Source organism: Pongo pygmaeus, chromosome 9 (genome assembly GCF_028885625.2).
Source record: "Pongo pygmaeus isolate AG05252 chromosome 9, NHGRI_mPonPyg2-v2.0_pri, whole genome shotgun sequence".
In the NCBI taxonomy this organism is placed as follows: Eukaryota; Metazoa; Chordata; class Mammalia; order Primates; family Hominidae; genus Pongo; species Pongo pygmaeus.
In genome coordinates, this window is record NC_072382.2 from 64,082,759 (window position 1) to 64,105,843 (window position 23,085).

A 23,085-nucleotide genomic window follows, 5' to 3' on the forward strand; every position below is an offset into this window, starting at 1 on the left:
TTTGCTTCTGACAGTGCTGGAGGTCTCAGGACTGATCCCCAGGGGATGGGGGATCCAGGAGAAGGGTGGGGACATGAGCACCAAGCAGGGACTTCTCTTCTGGGACCACAATGGTAAATTTGGAAGAGGAAAGAAAGTGGAGGGTGACACTGTCATCCAACCTCCTCTTAAAACAAGGCTGTCTCCCACTTCTACTTTTTAGATTATGAAAATGAATGCACATGCAGAAAAGTGCATAGAAAATTATACATTCTAATAAATAACTATAAAGCAAACACCCATGTCCTCACTACTCATGTCAAGACATAAATCATTGGCTGGGCATGGTGACTCGCACCTGTAATCACAGCACTTTGGGAGGCTGAGGTGGGCAAATCACCTGAGGTCAGGAGTTCGAGACCAGCCTGGCCAACAGGGTGAAACCCTGTCTCTACTAAAAATACAAAAAAATTAGCCAGGTGTCGTGGCACATGCCTGTAATCCCCGGTACTCGGGAAGCTGAGACAGGAGAATCGCTTGAACCCAGGAGGCGGAGGTTGCAGTGAGCCAAGACTGCGCCACTGCACTCCAGCCTGGGTGACAGAGTAAGACTCCATCTCAGAAAAAAAGAAAAAAAAAAAAAAAAGATGTGAATCATTGCCAGCACCCCAAACCCCTTCGTGGCCCTATCTGATCATACTCATCCCCTCTCCCCTAGAATTTGTGGTGTCTCCTTCCTTTCCCTTTAGTTTTACCACCTGAGTTTGCATCCCTAAAGAAAATAGTTTCATTTTCCTATTTTGAGCTTTACATGAATAGAATCACATTATGCAGTTTATGGGGTTTCTCCATATCTGGCTTTTTTTGCTCAATTGTGTCTATGAGATTCATCCATGTTGTTGTGGTAGCTATAGTGAATTAATTTTCATGGCTGTATAGTATTCCACTGGCTAAATATGCCATATTTATTTATCCATACTACTACTGATGAACATTTGGATTGTTTCCAGGTTTTAAGTACTATGAGTGATGCTGCAATAAGTAATCTTGGTATGTATATCCTGAAGTAAATGTGCACACATTTCCCCAGGGTTTATACCTAAGAGTGGAATGGCTAGGTCATAGGGTATGTGTTTCTTCACTTTTATCAGATAACAACACATTGTTTTCCAAGTTGTAGTGCCTTTGCTCTCTTTCTTAGACAACTGCAGCAGATACTTGGGGAAGGAGACCACAGGTCCAGAATTGCTGGACCTGCAGGGATGCTTCAGGTGGAAAAACTTCTCCAGAGAAATTAATCTGTATGCGCCTTTGTTTCTCTCTCTTCTCACTGCTGGTCCCTGCCTCATTGTTCCAGACTCTGCTATTGCAGCCCTCCATAGCGCAGCACAGTACTTCCCGACCTCGGGTTCAGTTCATTATGGTTTCCAGACTCATCTGGTTAAGGACATGGTGGGCAGTTGTCATGTGAAGGTTAGTCCAAGGGTAGTGGGACCCCAGCCATCAGACAGGTAGTCAGAGGAGACGACTCAGGATGGGGGCTTACAAATCTTACAATTAAGACCAAAAACTCACATAAATAGTTTAACAAAAAGGAGAATCTATGGGCTTGTAACAAAATACAATGATAGGCCTGCCTTTAAGAGAAGCTTGATCTAGAATCTCAAATGATATCATCAGACTCGGGTTCTTGGAATATCTTGTCTCTGCTGTAGGAGGGTCAGCAATCACCAAGAAAAGGTAAGATGAAGATGCACAGAAAAGATGAGACCCTGGAACAGGAATGGACAGCAGCAGTCCTGTCATCGGCAGGATCTATAACTGGGGACAACTCAGAAAGTGCCCCTGCATCTCTGGACACAGTGGGTGCCCCCTGGTGGTCCTAGTACCTGGGGAACCACTCTTTTAAACTTAGGGGTTGGCAGACACACACAACTCTATAAAGGCATGTTCACATCCTCAGATTCCTAAAAATGTTAATCTATTATTATTCTGAGCATTTGGATAGGAATCCCAGAGAGGAAAAAAAAGGAATGTTCTTATTAAAGAAAAATTTTGAATATATTTTCTATACTAGAAATTGGAACCTGAGGTCTGATTTAAGATTTGGCAGTACTTCAAGTTGGGGAGGAAGTTTCATTTCTAAATGCTGTTAAAACTTCTGGGATATTTCTTTAGTGTATGAGACCAAACGGACAGCATATTTGAACTCAGGGCTGTCTTGGAAAATCCTAGAAGTACAGTAGCTGCATTGATTTTTAATAGCATGTATTAGGTTTTTTTTTTTTAAAAAAAAGCTTATCCACCATGATCAAGTGGGCTTCATCCCTGGGATGCAAGGCTGGTTCAACATACGAAAATCATTAAACGTAATCCAGCATATAAACAGAACCAATGACAAAACCATATGATTATCTCAATAGATGCAGAAAAGGCCTTTGACAAAATTCAAGAACGCTTCATGCTAAAAACTCTCAATAAATTAGGTATTGATGGGATGTATCTCAAAATAATAAGAGCTATCTATGACAAACCCACAGCCAATATCATACTGAATGGGCAAAAACTGGAAGCATTCCCTTTGAAAACTGGCACAAGACAGGGATGCCCTCTCTCACCACTCCTATTCAACATAGTGTTGGAAGTTCTGGCCAGGGCAATCAGGCAGGAGAAGGAAATAAAGGGTATTCAATTAGGAAAAGAGGAAGTCAAATTGTCCCTGTTTGCAGATGACATGATTGTATATCTAGAAAACCCCACCATCTCAGCCCAAAATCTCCTTAAGCTGATAGGCAAATTCAGCAGAGTCTCAGGATACAAAATCAATGTGCAAAAATCACAAGCATTCTTATACACCAGTAATAGACAAACAGAGAGCCAAATCATGAGTGAACTCCCATTCACAATTGCTTCAAAGAGAATAAAATACCTAGGAATCCAACTTACAAGGGATGTGAAGGAACTCTTCAAGGAGAACTACAAACCACTGCTCAATGAAATAAAAGAGGATACAAACAAATGGAAGAACATTCCATGCTCATGGATAGGAAGAATCAATATCGTGAAGATGGCCATACTGCCCAAGGTAATTTAGAGATTCAATGCCATCCCCATCAAGCTACCAATGACTTTCTTCACAGAATTGGAAAAAACTACTTTAAAGTTCATATGGAACCAAAAAAGAGCCCACATTGCCAAGTCAATCCTAAGCCAAAAGAACAAAGCTGGAGGCATCACGCTACCTGACTTCGAACTATACTACAAGGCTACAGTAACCAAAACAGCATGGTACTGGTACCAAAACAGAGATATAGACCAATGGAACAGAACAGAGCCCTCAGAAATAATGCCACATATCTACAACTATCTGATCTTTGACAAACCTGAGAAAAACAAGCAATGGGGAAAGATTCCCTATTTAATAAATGGTGCTGGGAAAACTGGCTAGCCATATGTAGAAAGCTGAAACTGGATCCCTTCCTTACACCTTATACAAAAATTAATTCAAGATGGATTAAAGACTTTAATGTTAGACCTAAAACCATAAAAACCCCAGAAGACAACCTAGGCAATATCATTCAGGACATAGGCATGGGCAAGGACTTCATGTCTAAAACACCAAAAGCAATGGCAACAAAAGCCAAAATTGACAAATGGGATCTAATTAAACTAAAGAGCTTCTGCACAGCAAAAGAAACTACCATCAGAGTGAACAGGCAACCTACAGAATGGGAGAAAATTTTTGCAATCTACTCATCTGACAAAGGGCTAATATCCAGAATCTACAATGAACTCAAACAAATTTACAAGAAAAAAACAAACAACCCCATCAAAAAGTGGGCGAAGGATATGAGCAGACACTTCTCAAAAGAAGACGTTTATGCAGCCAAAAGACACATGAAAAGATGCTCATCATCACTGGCCATCAGAGAAATGCAAATCAAAACCATAATGAGATACCATCTCACACCAGTTAGAATGACAATCATTAAAAAGTCAGGAAACAACAGGTGCTGGAGAGGAGGTGGAGAAATAGGAACACTTTTATACTGTTGGTGGGACGGTAAACTAGTTCAACCATTGTGGAATAGTGTGGTGATTCCTCAGGGATCTAGAACTAGAAATACCATTTGACCCAGCCATCCCATTACTGGGTATATACCCAAAGTATTATAAATCATGCTGCTATAAAGACACATGCACACGTATGTTTATTGTGGCACTATTCACACTAGCAAAGACTTGGAACCAACCCAAATGTCCAACAATGATAGACTAGATTAAGAAAATGTGGCACATATACACCATGGAATACTATGCAGCCATAAAAATGGATGAGTTCATGTCCTTTGTAGGGACATGGATGAAGCTGGAAACCATCATTCTCAGCAAACTATCGCAAGGACAAAAAACCAAACACCGCATGTTCTCACTTATAGGTGGGAATTGCACAGTGAGAACATATGGACACAGGAAGGGGAACATCACACACCCGGGCCTGTTGTGGGGTGGGGGGAGGGGGGAGGTATAGCATTAGGAGATATACCTAATGTTAAATGATGAGTTAATGGGTGCAGCACACCAACATGGCACATGTATACATATGTAACTAACCTGCATGTTGTGTACATGTACCCTAGAACTTAAAGTATAATAAAAGAAAAAAAAAAGTAAAAACTAAGTGGCCCAAAGTCCCACTGATGAGAGAAACTCCTTGGCATTAAAAAAAAAAAAAGAAAAAAAAGATCTCATGCATGTTATTTATAGGGAAAGGTGTAAAATGAGAAAAAGCTAAATCCTCTTCCTTAGCCTCCCTTTCCACAGGGACCCACTAATCAGAGTTTCTTACTTTCTAGAAGATTATTTCTTTAGCCACCAGACCCAGAGCAAAGGAAGATTGGAGAATTGCTCTCTTAGAGATCCCACCTGAATGGGGACAGACCCAAAGCATTTCAGGCCCTCTGACCCCCTCCCAAGCATGCCTTCCTGCCCTGGCTCCAAGTGCAATCTTGCTAATGGACTTGGGCTGCCTCCCGCTGCCCCCAGCAACTCACCAGGGCACCGCCTCTTAGGGAAGCTCAAGGCAGATGAATATTTACTGAATGAGAAAGCCCTAAAGGGAAGAATTTTCCCACTGATTACATGTCTGCTGCTTGAGAACATTTACTCTTATTTTTTCCAACAGTGATTCATCCAGGAATCATTGGAGACAGCCTGATGGGGATGATGACGTTGTTCCCTCGCAAGCTTTGATCAAGGTTATATAACTTTGTGCTGGTTTGTGCTTAGAAGCCTCATTTCCCCTTTGCCACTCACTCCCAAAACTTAGGGCAGAAGACTGTATAGTACCTGGGGTTTACATTAGTACAAAATCACTTTCATTCAGGATCAAGTCCTGTATCCATAAACATGCCTTTACATGATACCGGGCATACATGACACGGGACCTGAAGAAAAGGACAACGCACTCAATAATTTTTATTTATTTATTTATTTATTCATCCATCACATATGTAGTGACTGAGAATTTGCCAATTACCAGGAACTGCCCTAGATGTTTAACACTTTTATGTGAGCCTTAAAAGATAGACACGTTCATGTCCTTTGCCTACTTTTTAATGGGATTATTTTTTTCTTGTAAATTTGTTTAATTTCCTTGTAGATTCTGGATATTAGACCTTTTTCAGATGGATAGATTGCAAAACTTTTCTCCCATTCTGTAGGTTGCCTTGTCACCTTGATGGTAGTTTCTTTTGCTTTCAGAAGCTCTTTAGCTTAATTAGATCCCATTTGTCAATTTTTGCTTTTGTTGCAATTGCTTTTGGCAAATTGCTCATGAAATTTTTGCCCATGCCTATGTCCTGAATGGTACTGACGTGAACAGACACTTCGCAAAAGAAGACATTCATGTGTCCAACAAACATTAAAAAAAAAAAAAAAAGCTCAACATCACTGATCATTAGAGAAATGCAAACCAAAACTTCAATGAAATACCATCTCATGTCAGTCAGAATGGCAATTATTAAAAAGTCAAGAAACAACAGATACTGGAGAGGCTGTGGAGAAATAGGAAGGCTTTTACACTGTCGGTGGGAATGTAAATTAGTTCAAACATTGTGGAAGATGGTGTGGTGAGTCCTCAAAGATCTAGAACCAGAAATACCATTTGACCCAGCAATCCCTTTACTGGGTGTATACCCAAAGGAATATAAGTCATTCTGTTACAAAGATACATGTACACATATGTTCACTGCAGCACTATTCACAATAGCAAAGACATAGAATCAATCCGAATGCCCATCAATGATAGACTGGATAAAGAAAATGTGGTACATATATACCATAGAATACTATGCAGCCATTAAAAGGAATGAGATCACATCCTTTGCAGGAACATGGGTGGAGTTGGAAGTCATTATTCTCAGCAAACTAACACAGGAACAGAAAACCAAACACCACGTATTCTCACTCATAAGTGGGAGTTGAACAACGAGAATACAAGAACACAGGGAAGGGAACAAACACACTGGGACATTTTGGGGAGTGGGATGGGGGAGGGAGAACATTAAGCATGCTGGGCTTAATACCTAGGTGAGGGGTTGATAGGTGCAGCAAACCACCATGGCACATGTTTACCTATTTAACAAACCTGCAAGTCCTGTACATGTACCCCAGAACTTAAAATTTAAAAAAAAAAAAAGATAACCATGTTTTCCTGAGGCCAATAAGGGGAGAAAGGCAGCTCAGAAGTAAGGCACAGTGTATGCAGAGATGCAAATGTCTGAGAGGAAATGCAAATCACCCACTATGATTAGATTCTGGAGTAAGTGAGGGCCAGTGGCAAGCATGAAGCTGGAAAGGTAACTCGGGGCTGGATGATACAGGGCTTTCAATCTCAAAATCATCAATGGGGACTTGACTTTATTTAATTAATTAATTTATTTATTTTTGAGACGGAGTTTTGCTCTTGTTGCCCAGGCTGGAGTGCAATGGCGCAATCTTGGCTCACTGCAGCTTCCTCCTCTCCCAGGTTCATGTGACTCTTCTGCTTCAGCCTCCCAAGTAGCTGGGATTACAGGCACCTACCACCATGCCTGGCTAATTTTTTTGTATTTTTAGTAGAGATGGGGTTTTGCCATGTTGGCCAGGCTGGTCTCAAACTCCTGGCCTCAGGTGATCTGCCCGCCTCTGTCTACCAAATTGTTGGAATTACAGGCGTAAGCCACAGCGCTCAGCTTGGGACTTTATTTTAAAGGCCTATGGGAACCATTGAGGGTTTTGAGTAGGAGAGCTGAATCACTCAGGGACCCAGCAGAAAGAGATGACACATTCACATGAGGGTAATTTGAGGAGTCTTATGAAGAGACTATTTACTAAGGTTTGGGCAGTGTGTAGTACCACTACTAGGTGTAATGCTCTATGCAGAGCAAGTGATGTCAGGGCTACCGAGCAGGAAGGGATTCGGAAGGAGCAGTTGCTGAAGTCATGTGAAGGTCACTTTGGAAGAAGCTATGGCCTTTGGTTGCAGTGAGGAAGCTAGGGCATAAATACCCCAACCTCACTCTCCCCACCATCTGACCCCCTGCAGGTTCCCTAACACTGGCCAAACTGAACAGAAGCCAGAGCCAAGGGAGGCCATTGTCATGGCCCATATGGGTCAGCCTCCCAGGGCAAAAAGCAGGATAGAGAAGGGCAGAGAGTGGATCAGAGGAGCAAATGAAAGATGTCCTGCACGAATGGTGTGATCGGATGAGCTGTTCAGCAAGACCATCTGGGCAGAGTGGAGAATGAAAGAGGCAGAGGGAAGAGGACAGGAAGAGAGTTCAGGATCTGAATTAAGCATCATCATGGAAACGGGGAGGAAGAGAAAGATTTGAGGTAGAACAGGGACGAAGGAGGAGGGAGGCTGGATGGTGGCACCATTAACTAGCAGAGGGAGTCTCTAAGAGAAGGCACTGCTATTGGACAAAGAAATCACTCTTTTCCAGCCAGTAAAGGTTGCTATAAGTGGGAAGACAAATGGCTTCCCATGTCCCCGCGCTGGGCAGAATCATAGCGGTTTCTGCTGTCCTTCTCCTTCCACTTCTGTGCCTTTTTCTCTACCACTCAGCAGCTCCTGAGTACCCATGTTAGTGTAGGTCTGCCCTCCTCAAGGTTCCCAGGCTGCAGAAGGATTTCTCTGCCCCACTTCTCTCCCCTGTCCATCAGTCAAAACACCTGTTCTTGAAAGAAAAAACAATTCCAATAAAAACCGAGTGACTGCTAGCTCTCTGTGGATAGAACTGCAAATTTTAAAGGATCTACTATGATGAATCTCTAAGAGTCTAAGATAAGGAGGTTTTTACTTTTAATTCTAGACATTCCCAGGAGCACTCTGAAGCCCCAACTCCACCCAGTTCCCTCCTCCTCAAAAGAACACAGTGCCTACTCAAAAATGTGGCAATCCCTAATCTGGCATTATGTATTTACTCAGGACTTTCAATGGTGGGTGCAAATTTTAAGTTTCGCTTCTTAAGAAGTGCATAGTACATTTGGAGACAGGGTACACCTAAGCAGATTCGAAAACAAGGCAACCTCAGTAAGCTTTGACAATAGGGTCTCCATGGGTGCCCTCTCCCTCCCTGAGTGAAATCGCATTGTTCCACCCACGGAGCTGCCTTAGGGTAATGGAAGGTGCTGGAGGGGGAGGCTGTGTTGCTAGGTAGCCATCTGCTGTCCTGCGGTTGCCCTGGTGATGATGGTTTGTGTGTATGAGGGGATGCTTCGCAGTTACTTGCTGAGTGTCTGTATAAGCATGCTGGACTTTTCCACCACGATACATTCCTTGAAACCATGTCATAATGTGGTTCATCAAAATTCCCCAGAGGAGCAGGATTTGTTCTCCTCGAGGGGTTGCGTTCCTGCCCAAAGACGCAGCCAGAGATAAATCATAACTGTGATCAACAATCTGTCGTAAGCAGAAGGCACAAGTGCCCAAATATCCTCAGTGAGTTCCAAGGCTAAAATTATACTCTAAGGCTCACCAGAAAGCTACCACTTGACTCCATGTGAAGCCCTGTGTACCATGTTGACTCATTCACTCACTCATTGATTCATTTGGTGGCTGTAGGGGTCACCGTGGTTCGCTCCCAACATCTATTCCACCTCAGATGATTCATCTTCTTAGCCAAGATAATGGGTTGAATTGTGTTCCTTAAAAAAGATATGTCAGCATCCTAACCTCCAGTGCTTCAGAATGTAACCTTATTTGGAAATAGGGTATTTACAGAGAAGATCAAGTTGAAATGAGGTTATTTGGATGGGACTTAATCTGACTGGTATTCTTATGAAAAGGAGAAATTTGGACACAGACATGCCTACAGGGAAGCTGATGTGAAGACACAGAGGGATGGCCATGTGAAGACAGAGGATTGGAATAGTACATAAATGAGCCACGAAGGCCAAAACTTGCCAGCAAACCACCAGAAGCTAGGAAGAGGCAAGGGAGGATTCCCCTGCAGGCTTCAGAGGAGGCATGGCCCTGCTGACACCTCAAGTTTGGACTTCCAGCCTCCAGAAGTGTGAGAAAATACAATTCTGTTTCTTCAAGCCACCCAGTGCATGGTACTTTGTTACACAGCCCTGGGAAACCATGTAGCCAACCACGGTAGTCCCATCCTGTTGGCCCAGTCCTTGCCAAGGAACCATAAGAGGAAGACTGCTGGGCTGGATTTGGAGAAAGGTTTCTGCTCTTTTCCCCACCTGTGCCTAGATGTGACTCTGGTAGTTGCTGCAGTCATCTTATGAGAGCCTAAGGGACAAAGCCCTTGCCAAAAAGGACAGAGAGTGGATGGAAAGAACCTGGTGGCAGAGGACCTTGCTGAATGGCCATTTCAGCTGAGCTGCTTGTCCTGCCTCTGCACTCCCTGTTACGTGAAACAATCCATTTTCCTGTGGTGTAAGTCAGAAGTTGGAGTGAAGCCCCCTGACACGTGTCCGTGGATCGACTGCGTGTGCTCAGCTGTTCTCCCTGCCACCTCCATCTCAGGCTAACTGAGCCTCCACCCCTTCCCAACCTCTAGCCTGCCTTTCAGTTATTTCAGTTATTGATTGTGGGAAACTGCAAAGATCACTGTAATGATTTCTCCTATCTCTGTGCACTTTGCGATATGACTTTACTGTTTCTCCTACCAAGTAGTGGAGTTTATTTCTTCATCCCTTGAATCCAGGCTTGAATCCATGTGACTTGCTGTGGACAACAGGAATGAGCAAATGAGACACAGGTAGAGGCTTATGAAGCACCCACTTATCAGGGCTTGCTCTTCTGGCCACAATGGGAGCCCTGAAGCCAGGCTGCGAATAGGCCTGAGCTAGCCTGCTGGACAGGCCATGTGGACGCCAACCAAGGCATTCCAGCTGACAGCCAGCACTAACTGCTAGATGCGTGAGTAAAGCCACCTCGGAAGACCTAGCCTTAGCCACACTGCCAGGAACTGCAACAGCATGAATGATCCCAGGAGAGCTGAGCCCAGCTGAAATCACAAAACCCACAGCAAATAAAATGGCTGTTGTCTTAAGCCACAAAGTTTTGGGGTGGTTTGTTACACAGCAATAACTACTGGATACACTGACAATCTGACACAGCCCTCTCAAGTTCATTCACATGCCAGGCACTGTAGGAGGCACTGTGGATACAGCCACGAGAAAGAAAACACATGAGCTCTGCTGTCTTAGGACACTTATGACATTATCACATACCAGGCACTGTGCCAAAGGCTTTCCATGCTTAATCCAGATGAGAATGTTACAGTATCACCACCATCTTCCTGATGAAGAAACCAAATCTCAGAAGAGGTAAAGAAATTGCCAAATGTGGCAGACTGTATTCTCCACAGGCAGCTGCAACAATATCTGCCAACTGATATGCTCTGCTTGGACCTTGCCAGGGCCCTATTAAGAGGCAGAGTCTGATGCCCTTCTTCAATCTGGGTGGGCTTTGACTGTAAACCAATAGAATGAAGCAGAAGTGACCTACCATGACTTCTGAGGCTTAATCCTAAGAGATGCTACAAGTTCCATCTTACGAGCTGGGGCACTTGCCTTTTTTTTTTTTTTTTTTTTTTTTTTTTTTTTTTTTTTAATGGAGACAGGGTCTTGCTATGTTGCCCAAGCTGGTCTCAAACTCCCGACCTCAAGCAATCCTCCCTCCCCAGCCTCACAGATTTCTGGGATTATAGGCATGAGCCACCAAGCCCAGCCTGGCACTTACCTTTGAAGCCCGGGCTTCCAAGAAAGAAGTCGGGCGACCCAAGGTTGCCATGCTATGAGAAATCCTAGCACACACAGAGAGCTCACATGCAGGTGTTCCAGTCTAGGTGGAAATCCAGGTGATTCTAGTCCCCAGCTGTTGAGTCATCCCCAGACATTGAACCTTCCCCCTTGAGGCCCAGATATCGTAGATCAGAGAAATCCTGTCCTCACTGTGCCCTGTCCGACCCACAAAATGAGCATAATGAAATGGATGTTTACTCCACTGGGTTTTGGGGTGGCTTGTTACACAGCCAGAAGATAGAATACCTATGTTTACATTGCTAGGTAACAGGAAGGGGAGTGAAGATGCTTCAAACCCTAGCAGTTTAACTCCTGAGTCTGAGCCCCTAACCACTCTCCTGTTCTCTCCCTCTCCCCTCTGTGATCCTTCTGCTCCCACACTCCTCCCTCACCAGAAGAGAAGCATGGCTCCCCTGATGCCACCTCGTCATCATCAGAAACCACCATGCTGGCTCAAAGAGGCAGGAGGAAAGGAACAGGTGTGCTTCTTACTCTGTGGCTTCCAGGACATCACCTTCCGTGGCACCTCCTTTTTGCAAGTTCAGTCACCCTCTCTTACCTTGGCTTCGTGAAAACACTCTCCCAACCTTTAGGACATGGTCCCCACTTCCTCCATCATTTCAGTTCCTGCTTCACAGGTGCCCTTTGCTCCCCCATTGAAGCCCACATGAAAAAAATGTGCCTACTATGTGAACCTCCAATGGATCAGGCACATGGTAGGGATACAACATTGAGAGAGCTCCGTATCCATTTCCTATGGCTGCTGTAACAAATTGCCACAAACTTGGGAGGCTTACAATAGTGCAGATTTATTATCTCATAGTCTTAAAGATCAGAGGTCCAAAATGGGTCTCACTGTGCTAAAATTAAGGTGTTGGCAGGGCTGCGTCCTCCTGGGATTCATTCCTTCACCTTTTCCAGCTTCCAGAGGCTGCCTGGGTTCCTTGCCCTTTCCTCCACCTTCAAAGCTATCAGTACGCCACCTTCAAAGCCATCAGTATGGCATCTTCAAACCTCTCTCTGACTCTCCTGCCTCCCTCTTCCACTTCTAAGGACCTTTGTGATGACACTGGGCCTGCCCAGATTATCCAGGAAAACATCCCCATCTCAGGATTCTCAGCTTAATCCCATCTGCAAGGTCCTTGTGCATGTAAGGTGACATAGTCACAGATTCTGGGATCAGGACATGGACATCACTGGAGAGACCATCATTCTGCCTACTGCAGGTTTTTTGATGAAGCACCCTCTTGGGTGAGGTTATATATTTACAGCCAAAACTGCCACTCCTCAGCTACATGCATCTTCTCTCTTTTCTGGACACACAGTTCCTTTTCTTGCAGTCAAGCATGACAACAATGCCACTGTTTATCAGAGAACAGAGTTCTGGCCAATGGGGTGTGGGTGTAAGAGATGGGCAGTGCTTGCAGGCTCACACAGGCTCACATGACCACCTCGGATGAACGCTTCCCTTTGCCCATCCATAAGTTGAGTGAAGAGGACTCAGGGGAAGGTAGAACCACGGGAATGGAAGAAGTCAGGGTCCCTGAGTGACACTGGAACAGTCTCCCTGCTGACTCACTTTGTATTTTGATATGAAAGTAAAATATTAAGACATTGACATTTGAAGGTTGGTTGTTACAGAGGTTAGTCTACACTGGCATTATACAACTATAAAAGTGTACTTTAAAAGAATTTGCAGGCCGGGCACAGTGGCTCACGCCTGCAATCCCAGCACTTTGGGAGGCCGAGGCGGGTGGATCACGAGGTCAGGAGATCAAGACCATCCTGGCCAACAGGGTGAAACCTCATCTCTACTAAAAAAATACAAAAAAATTAGCCGGATGTGGTGGCACATGCCTGTAGTCCCAGCTATTCAGGAGGCTGAGGCAGGAGGATCGCTTGAACCCAGGAGGTGGAGATTGCAGTGAGCAAAGACTGTGCCACTGTACTCCAGCCTGGCAACAGAGCAAGACTCTTTCTAAAAAGAAAAAAGAATTTGCATAAACATACTTCATAAATGTTATATGGTACTAAATTTTGTAAGTAAATATAGCATTTGCTTATTTTCATAATAAGTTGGTCTATGACATAAACTCTATGTGAACAAGAAGTTTCCTTGACCAGCAACAAAATGAAATCAGGGATTCTGCTACTCAGCTGTAGTCCGCCCTCTGCATCTGATTTATCTCTGTGTTTTGTATTGACTGCTTTCACAGTATTGAAGGAGTTCTGATGAACATAAATTAGTAACTGCACATGGTAACAAGCATTTTTTAACTTGTTGTAAGCTCCAGAAACTCTTCAATAAACAGATTGTTAGAAAAGCTTGATTCTGAGGTCAACGCAGAAACTAGTTAACTGTGCAACAGGAGTTAATGTTTGAGAGAGCTTCTACACAGATTTATTTACTCATTGTTCACTTTCAAAAGGATCAAAGATAATTTACCCAAAAACCTGCAGGAAAAATTAAACAAACCAGGCAAGCAAGAACAATAAGATATGAGCCCAGTGGTCAAGCACCTGGAGTTAGGGATTATGTGGGCCAAGATGCAAGAGAGAGGGAGAGAAAGAGGTAGGGTGGGGGGTGCTTGGGGAGGGGTAGGCAGAAACATTCCTTGTGTTCTTGGAAATGTCATATATTATCCAAAATGGTCCTCATAAGCAAATGACCAAAGGGCCTTACAACTAGATCATGTGTCTGGCTATAGTAAGAGCTGAGATTCCTACAGTTGTTCATCAGAGTCTGGGCCCCCCAGCGCTGGTACATACAGACGTGGAAAGAGAGGCTGGGGAGAGCCTGGTACCCCAGAGCAGTCACTTCAAGGCAGGGATCAGCATTGGTACAGGGATTGGGGAGAAAGCAAGTCCTGAGGAGCCCCTGTTCCCTCCGCTGCCAGAAACAGTAGAAGGTCCTGGAAGCCCTGCCAATTGCCAAGCAGGGCAAGTCTGAGAACTGGCCCCACTGTGGATCCCAGGACTGCATGAGAAGCCACTTCTCCCAGACTGGCCTGGGCAGCTCACACCTGCCGAGTGTCTGCTGCACCAGGAAGGAAGCTGGTGAGGAGGAAGGCTGCTCCCATTAACCAAGCACCTATTTTGTGCCAAGCAGCGCACTATGCCCATTGCACATATTTCAGTTTGAACAGCAACACTGTGTGTGTGGTAGGTGCTTTTAACCCCTGATTTAGAGAGGGGGAATTGAGCTTCAGCAAGATTAGAGAAGTCAGCCCCAAGAGCACATGGCCACTCACGGCAGAGCTGGGATTCGAGCTCACATTGCCCGGAGCCAACACCCATGTGCTCAGACAGCTTCCAGAGGCTCCAGATGCACCCTTCAGGCTGCACACACCACGAGTGTCAGGTCACCTCCTCTTAACTTGGCTCTGACAGAAACAGACCAGAGTGGGGAGGCACTGTGGCCCTCATGTCACAATTAAAGCTTTAAATCTTCTGAAGGTGGGGGGTTTAGAACAGCCAACTTTGGCTGGGAGTGAGTGAGATGTCTGAGGGAGCTGCAGAGCCAGGGTACAGGGTATGCACATCAACGTGGCAGGGGACAATGTGCTCCTATCTTCGGAGGCCCTTTGGTCCTCAAATTTCATAGACTCAATGACACAGACCTTCTGGAACATCAGGAGGCTCCTCAGAACACTCTGAACCTCTTATTCTTTACACAACAGCAGCTGCTATGAGATTCCCAGAGCTAATCCTTGTGCCATTACCCATGTTAGAAGTGGGGAGACTGAGGCACAAAGAGATTTGCACCTAAACTGGGATCCAAAAACTGGTGAGGGCTGATAAGTGGGTGGGCTATGGTCCCCAAGCATGTCCATTACAGGTCTGATGCTCGGATGGTGGGTTTCAATTAGTAGCAGCAGTAAACATCTCCAAATAAAATGTTGACTTTACCTCTGTGTTGTGGGCCCTGCCATTTGTGAACCAGATGGGCAGTAATGGATGGTGATGCGCAGAGTTCTAGATGCCAGGGGTTTGATGGTGGTAGAAGTGGCCATCAGAGCAGGCACCCCACATACTTGCCCAGCCACATCCATAGAATGGGGCTTCTCTCATCATTAAGACAACAGATACACGTCTTCATAAGGCCCCCAAACAACCAGCCTTTTAAATTTTGTTGTTTTGTGACAGTATATAATCCTAAGTCACCCTTCTAAGTGACACTGACACTTATCTGAATCCCAGCAGCCCAACCAGTATTCCATGGATAACGAAACCCACTTTGTCCTTTTCTTTAATAAAGTTGTCACCCAATCCCTGTCCTCTCAACTCTCCACCATGAAATATGTAAGCCGTGATTATTTTTCCAAATGATACTGAAGTGCGTAGACTTTCAATAAGAAATGACTCGGGGTATTTTATTCGGCCAGAAATGGATAGAAATGTGGATGTTTCTACAAAACTCTCGTTTGGGTACTTTCTTATTTAAAATTTTTTCATGAAAATTAAGCAGCATTTTTGCATGATTGAGTGTTCTTGGGCATTTAGTTTTTTATGGTTGAATGTTTTATTCGAAAGTCTCCATAAATTCCTTTGTAAAGGGAGGTGGAGCAGCAAGAAGAGGGAAAGAGGAGAGAGGAACGCGGTGCAGGGCCTGGCTGCATGGGCCCAGAGCACGTGTTGGCTGGGCAAGGGAATGGGCAGATGAATGAATGGAATGATTGTCAAGCAGGGGACATATGTAATCATTGCTCCTCCCTGTCACCTGCAAGATCATCCAGAAATCTCTGATAAACAAACACCTGCCTGTTCAGGGCTCAGGGCCCTCTTCAGAGATTGGAGACTACCTGGGACCCAGGATAGAGCAGTGGCTGATGGGTACCAGATGCCCTGAGGCAACACCTACCCTTCCCTGCTGGCCACCTGCTAGTTTATCAAGCCCTTCCCCGTGGTTTCCTCCTGGGAGGAACACCCCTCCAAGGAGGCGGAGCAGGGATCATCCTGTTGTACACTTGGGTTCTGCACCTGGAGCCAAAAGGAGCACTGTGCTCAGCTGGAAGAGGGGGAAGTCAGAATCAACATGCAAGTTGGATGTCAGTGTGGTGAGGCCACTCTAAGCATAGGAGACCTGACAGGTGCCAAGTCCCAGCCAGTGTCCCAACCTTCATAAACCTGCACACTTAGATATCTCTCCCCACAAGGCCACAAAATTGAATTTGTAGATTAAATTGTGAGAATAATAAGAACATCATATGTCCATTTTCTTTTTCTTTCTTTTTTTTTTTTTTTTTTTTTTTTTGAGGCAGAGTTTTGCTCTGTCACCCAGGCTAGAGTGCAGTGGCGCAATCTCAGCTCACTGCAACCTCCGCCTCCCAGGTTCAAGAGATTCTCCTGCCTCAGCCTCCCGAGTAGCTGGGATTACCAGTGCCCACCACTGCACCTGGCTAATTTTTGTATTTTTAGTAGAGACGGGGTTTCACCATCTTGGCCAGGCTGCTTTCGAACTCCTGACCTTATGATCCACCTGCCTTGGCCTCCCAAAGTGCTGGGATTACAGGTGTGAGCCACTGCCTCCAGCCCATATGTCCATTTTCAAACAGCACACCCCCTTCATCTCAGACTCTGGAAAAGTACCCTATGGGTCCAAGGCCCCACATACTCCACCCCTCCCAAGTGAGACTGCCCTTCAGTGAGAGACAGAGGGCTGGTCCCCTCTTCTCTGTAGGGTGGGACCATAAAATACTTCTGGTATGGGGGAAACAATAGGGCCATTTGACCCTGAAGCTCCAGAGGCCCCTACTTTTGGCTGTTGTCCACTAGAAAATTTGGGCAAAGAAACAGAGAGAGAATTGGTTAAAAGCACCAGTCCTCAATTAAACCCACTGACTGTTTTTCTACATTAAAAAATCTGAGCATGAAGAAATGAACTAAGTGTTGAGTGGGAAGTGTCTCAAAATCTGCAAACTGCCAAGACTTACTAAGAATCTCAAAGACTTAACCCAACTTATTGAGGGACAATGGCTCACTAGACCCCTCCCGAGGATGGTGAGTAGGATGACAATGACACACCAGAGACAGCTAAAAGAAACAGGGACATTCATCTTGAAAAGCATGCAGCCGCTGTTTTTGAATCTCTGGGGGGCTCCAAGAGGAGCAGGCTAGTTCAGAATGGCCTTACAAGTGAAGACAATGAAGGGGGGTACACACACGGAGACAGCAGGGAAAAATGAGGAGGGGCCAAGAGTGAGAGCCATTAGACCCAGGCTGGGCTGATCCGTAAGGTCCTGAGCTCTCTGCCCCTGGCAGAATCACAACAGTCATTAATTCATTCATTGAATCAACCTATCAAGGTGAAAATCAGTGTGATGAGGCCACCACTAAGTTTAGGAGACCTGAGCAGATACAGTGGTAAAACTGTGCATTCAATGAATGAATGAATATTTGGATACTGGAAGCAGGGCGCTCAGGACCTTACAGGCCAGCCCATCCTATGTCTGGATGTACTGAGGTCTAGCAATGATTTCAATGCCAGAGGTAAAACTGACAAGACAGGCAAGGCTCTTGCTTTTAGAAAGCTCACATTCAAGCAGGAGAGATAAACAACACACACATACACCAAAAAAAAAAGCCATGAAAAACTAAAATGTATACATACACAGTAGAGATAGGGTTATGCCAAAAAAAAAAAAAATTGAACAGGATTATGGGAGAGGGCATGCTTGTGTTTCCTTTGGATTGGGGAGTAGGCGTTAGCTTTTAGCTAGGCAGATGGGAGGGGAGCATCAGGAGAGGACGGGAGAGAGTGACCTTTGAAATTCCTTCGTTTCTGAATCCACAATCTCACAAAATACCACTGCCCATTTGCTTACTAAGATCTGCAGAGTGACCCGTGCTGCAGTGAATACAGCTGAGGCAACTTTGCACTAAACCCCCAGTGGGTGTTTGGAGAGGGCCGGGGTCCTGAGCATGGTAAAGTGGCGGCTTTCCCTTCCTCCCACCTGCCGCCCCCTGGGCGTTCTGCCTGCCTGGCAGGCTGGGTTGTGTAACTGCTTGGGCTTGTGTTAAGAGCCTAGCTCAGCATGGAGCTTGTAAATCTTCTCTCACATCATGAAATGCCAGAAATTTCACAGCCAGGGATTCCTGTTCTCATAAAGTCCCCACACCAGCAGACTTACATCTAAAAGTGTCCTCTGGAATGACAGATTGATGTCAGAGCTGCCTGGAGCCAAACACCAGGGCAGGCAGCCTCGTGGCTCACTCGGAAAGAAGGGCTCCTCTGCAGCCCCTGGAATTGGATGTCATGATCACCAGGCCTGGTTGGTGGGGCTCTGCCTGCAAAGGGATCCTAAAACACAGCTTCCTGAGGAGAAATGGAAATGATGGCCCCACACTGAGAACCAAGGACCTGGAACACATTTGTGTTCAACACTATTTGAGGGGATAAAAAGAAAAAAAAAATGCTTCTAAGCATATATACAGTTGTAATCCATATGGGAAATACTCACTTTTGAGTGACTCTTACTTGGCTCCCATTAGAATGACCTGCAGAGCTTTTCAGAGATAAGCATACAGAGAGCTGCAGTTCTTGGGAGATCCTGATTCAGTAGAATCTAGAATCTAGAAAGGGGACCCTGCATCTGTGGAAATAGTTCCACAGGTGAAGATTTACCACCCAATACGTAAAAACAACAAAAGATGAGTAACAAGAAGGACATCGTGGCAGCCTTCTAAAACTGTCCCCAACGACCCCCACCTCCTGGTATTCAGCACTTGTGCAATCCCCTTCCCTGGAGAGTGAGCTGGACCTGGTGACTCACCTCTAAGCATTCAGCAGGGCACAAGATAAAGGGATGTCACTTCTATGAATAAGTTACAAAAAGGGGGTGGCTTGTTTGGGCATCTTCTTGCCTGCTCTTGTTTGCTTGCTCTCAGGAAAGCCAGCTAGCATGTTGTGAGTTGCCCTGTGGGGAGACCCACATGGCAAGAAATTGATGCCTTCGGCCAACAGCCAGTGAAGACTTGAGGCCTGCCCACAGCCACGTGGGCAAGCTTGGACATGCACCCTCTCCCAGCAGAGCCTTGAGTTGATGGCTGCCCCAGGGGACACCTTGACTGCAGCCTTGTGAGTGATCCTGAGCCAAAGGCACCAAGAAGAGTGCTCCCAGATTCCCAATCCACAGAAGTTTTGAGATAATAAATGTGTTATTTTAAGCTGTTACATTTTGGGAATAATTTGTTATGCAGCAATAGGTAACCAATAAAGACGTGTAACAAAACATGAATTTTGGGGCAGGGGGATTATGAGTGATCTATAACTTCTTCCTTTTGCTGATCAACATTTTCTTTTCCTTTCTTTTTTTTTTTTTTTTTTTTTTTTTTTTGAGACAGGGTCTCAATCTGTCACTCAGGCTGGAGTGCAGTAACATGCTCACAGCTCACTGCAACCTTGATCTCCCAGGCTCAAGCAATCCTCCCACCTCAGCCTCCCAAGTAGCTGGGACTACAGGCATGCGCCAAGATACCCGGCTAATTTTATTTTTTTATTTTTTTAGGCGGAGAAGGAGTCTCACTCTGTTGCCCAGGCTGGAGTGCAGTGGCGCCATCTCCGCTCACTGCAACCTCTGCCTCCCGGGTTCAAGTGATTCTCCCATCTCAGCCTCACACACTCACACATAGCTGGGATTGCAGGTGCCCACCACCATGCCCAGCTAATTTTTGTATTTTTAGTAGAGACAGGGTTTCACCATGTTGCCCAGGTTGATCTTGAACTCTACCTGCCTCTGCCTTCCAAAGTGCTAGGATTCCAGGTGTGAGCTACTGTGCCCTGTTTATATTTTCTATTTGTTTTTAATGTTACTATGGATTATGTTCAAAATGAAAAATTATTTTAAAATTATATTTTAAAAACTTGTAAAGGAAAACATAGGAGAAAATGTTTATGACCTTGTTAGGCAAAACTTTCTTAGACAAGTCACCAAAAAGGGCAATCTAAAAAGAAAAACAAGGTAAATTGGACTTTATCAAAATGAAAATCTTTTGCTCTTCTAGAAATACCATTAAAAATATGAAAAGATAAGGCCAGGCATGGTGGCTCATGCCTGTAATTCCATTACTTTGGAAGGTCGAGGCGGGTGGATTGCTTGAGGCCAGGAGTTTGAGACCAGCCTGGTCAACATGGTGAAACCTCATCTCTGCTAAAAATACAAAAATTAGCTGTGCGTGGTGGTGCATGCCTGTAATCCCAGCTACTTGGGAGGCTGAGACACAAGAATCGTGTGAACCTGGGAGGCGGAGGTTACAGTGAGCTGAGATCCTGCCACTGTGCACTCCAGCCTGGGCGACAGGAAGACTGTCTCAAAAACAAGCAAACAACAACAACAAAAAAACCCAAAAAGACAAGCCACAGACTAAGAGAAAAGAATTGCAAATCATATATCTGATAAAGGACTTATTTCCAGAATATATAAAGAACTCTTACAACACTAAGACAATCAACCAAATTAAAAATGAGAAAAACATTTGAACAGACATTTCTCTGAAAAAGATACACAAATGGCTAATAAGCACATGAAAGGACATTCAACACTATTGGTCATTGGGAAAATGCAAATTCAACCACGAAGAGGTACCACAGGATGTGAAGAAAGTGGAACTCTCATACGTTGCTGGTGGGAACATAAAATGGAGCAACCACTTTGGAAAACAATTTGGCAGTTTCTTAAAAAGTTAAATATAAAGTTATAATATGACCTACTCCTAGGAATCTAACCCAGAGAAATGAAAACATATGTCCACACAAAGACTTGTATGCAAATATTCACAGCAACTTTGTTCTTAATAGGCAAAAACTGGAAACAATCCAAATTTCCACTGACAGGTGAATGAATAAACAAAATGTAATAAATGCATCCAATGAGATAGTACTTAGCATAAAAAGAAAAAAAATACTGATTCATGCCACAACATAAATGAACCATAAAAACAGTATGCTAAGGGAAAGAAGCCACCCAGAACAGAATACATGTTGTGTGATTCTGTTTATATGAAATGTCCAGAAGAGGCAAATCAATAGAGGAAGAAAGTAGATTTGTGGTTGACTGGGTTTAAAGTAGGACTATATTTAACTGCAAATGAGCATAGCATAAAATGTTTGGGGTTGATAAAAATATTCTAAAACTGATTGTGGACATGGTTGTAAAAGTATACAAATTTATTACAAATACAAATCATATTTACTATAGGTGAATTTTATGTTATGTAAATTATACCTCAATAAAGCTGTAAAAAGGTTATATTCTGGCTGGGTGCGGTGACTTATGCCTGTAATCCTAGCACTTTGGGAGGCTGAGGCAGGTGGAATGCTTGAGTCCAGGAATTTGAGACTAGCCTGGGCAACACAGCAAAACACTGTCTTTATTAAAAATACAAAAATGAGCTGGGTGTGGTGATGCACACCTGTAGTCCCAGCTACTTGGGAGGCTGAGGTGGGAGGATCACCTGAGTCTGGGAGGTCAAGGCTGCAGTGAGCTGTGATTGATTGTGCCACTGCATTCCAGCATAGGTGATAGAGTGAGACCCTGTCTCAAAAGAAAAAAAGTTATGTTCATGACCTTGAACCCAGTGAGTCATGCTAAGGGCACCATTAGTAATGTATATAAAGGCTTACATCAACCGCGCTCATAAGAGTGTATGTGTGTTGTTTTTTTGTTTTGTTTTGTTTTTTGAGTTAATGAAAAACTGGAAACAACTTGAATGCCTGGTAATAGAATAAATGACTAATAAGTGGTGATCCACTTGATCGAGTAGAATGTAGCCATATTAAATGATACGTACAAAGAACTTTTAAGGACCTGTGTTAATGCTTAGGATAGAGTATAAAATTGTTATTATGGCCACATTTCTCCAAGAGTAAAAAGAGCTTATATATAAATGTTTATTTTTAAACATAGTTGAATTTGAGCTGTGAATGCATGACTCTCTATATATAATATAACCAGATGCATATATGAATATAGCTTTTTTTCCTTCTGGACATTTATACATAGTAAACTGCTGGTGGCTATATAAGTAATATCTGTTTTCTTCTTTGCTCTTTGTTATATTTTCTGATTTTTAAAAAAATTTTGGCCTGGTGCAGTGCCTCATACCTGTAATCCCAGCACTTTGGGAGGCCAAGGCGAGTGGATCACTTGAGCCCAGGAGTTTGAGACCAGCCTGGACAGCATGGTGAAACCCCATCTCTACTAAAAATAAAAACAATTAGCCGGGGTTGGTGGCTCGCTCCTGTTGTCCCAGCTATTCGGAGGCTGAGGTGGGAGAATCACCTGAGCCCAGGAACTGAGCTGCACTGAGCTGCGATTAAGGCACTGCACCCCAGCCTGGGCAACCAGAGTGAGACTCTGTCTCAAAAATAATAATAATTGTTTAATTTTTAAAGATAGGATATCACTCTTTCTGCCCAGGCTGGAGTGCAATGGCATGAACATAGCTCACTGCAGCTTCAATCTCCTGGGCTCAAGTGATCCCCTGCCCAGGTAATAAAGAGATTTTTTTTCTGTAGAGACAGGGTCTTGCTCTGTTGCCCAGGCTGATCTTGAACTCCTGGCCTCAAGTGACCTTCCTACCTCAGCCTCCCAAAATGCTGGGATTACAGGCATGAGGCACTGAGTTCAGCCTGATTATTTTTTTCCAAAAAGCATGTATTTGTTTTTAAAAGAAATAAAAAATTTGTCTAGAGAATAAAGAAAGCAAAGAGATGGCAGATCTCCCCTCTCCTGGTCAGATGAGAGGCTGTGGTTTCCTCCACGAAGGGTACACCCTGGGCTCAGTGAAATGATGCAG